Source organism: Helianthus annuus, chromosome 13 (assembly GCF_002127325.2).
Source record: "Helianthus annuus cultivar XRQ/B chromosome 13, HanXRQr2.0-SUNRISE, whole genome shotgun sequence".
Classification (NCBI taxonomy): Eukaryota; Viridiplantae; Streptophyta; class Magnoliopsida; order Asterales; family Asteraceae; genus Helianthus; species Helianthus annuus.
The window spans coordinates 151,600,759-151,601,549 of NC_035445.2; the positions used below are offsets into that span (position 1 = coordinate 151,600,759).

Genomic DNA, 791 nt, shown 5'->3' on the forward strand with positions numbered 1-791 from the left:
CGAGACTGTTTTTGTCATTTCTAATTTTTTTATTTTTGAAGAAAGGGCCTCGATTTGGGCTTGTAAAGAGGTGCTTTCGTCTACCTTATGGGCGCCCGGGGCGATAGACTTATTTCCCCGGGGAGTGTGCCATTGAAAATTGGTTTGAGCAATTTCCTCAATTTGATTGTATATTTCGTGTGGGCGTCGATTACCTAAAAGTCCCCCGGAGCTAGAATCAAGTGTCTGCCTAGTATGTGGCAACAATCCATTATAGAAAGTGGATACTTGTTGCCATATTGCGAGGCCGTGATGGGGGCACTTGCGTAATAGCTCCTTGAACCTTTCCCAAGTTTCATATAAGGATTCCCCATCCTCTTGTGAGTATGTATTAATTTCAGCCATTAATTTAGCAGTTTTAGAAGGAGGGAAATACTTATATAGAAATTTTTGGGCTAGTTCATCCCAGGAGTTTACCGATCCAGCTGGGAGGGTGTTGAGCCAAGCTTTCGCTCGGTCTTTCAGTGAGAATGGAAACATACGGAGGCGGATGGCGTCGTTTGATGCCCCATTGATCCGAAAGGTATCACATATTTCTAAGAAATTAGTTATATGTAGATGGGGATCCTCGTCCGCAAGCCCGTGGAAGGTTGCGGAGTTTTGGAGCATTTGTATCAAATGCGGTCGAAGCTCGAAGTTATTGGCTTCGACATTCGGAGCATTGATAGCGGCGCCTAGATTACCTACGGTGGGCCGTAGATAATCCATAAGGGTACGTTGGTCCGCCATTGGGGGTGGATCACCCGAAACCT

The 791-nt window shown here is 45.6% G+C and overlaps 1 non-coding gene across 1 annotated transcript; it reads left to right on the forward strand.

The window, feature by feature from the left end:
* Nucleotides 1–283: 283 nt before the first annotated feature.
* On the forward strand, nt 284–390 carry LOC118486051. Its single transcript, XR_004877907.1, has one exon. It is a non-coding gene; the product is annotated as a small nucleolar RNA R71 (small nucleolar RNA).
* The last annotated feature ends 401 nt before the right edge of the window (nt 391–791 follow it).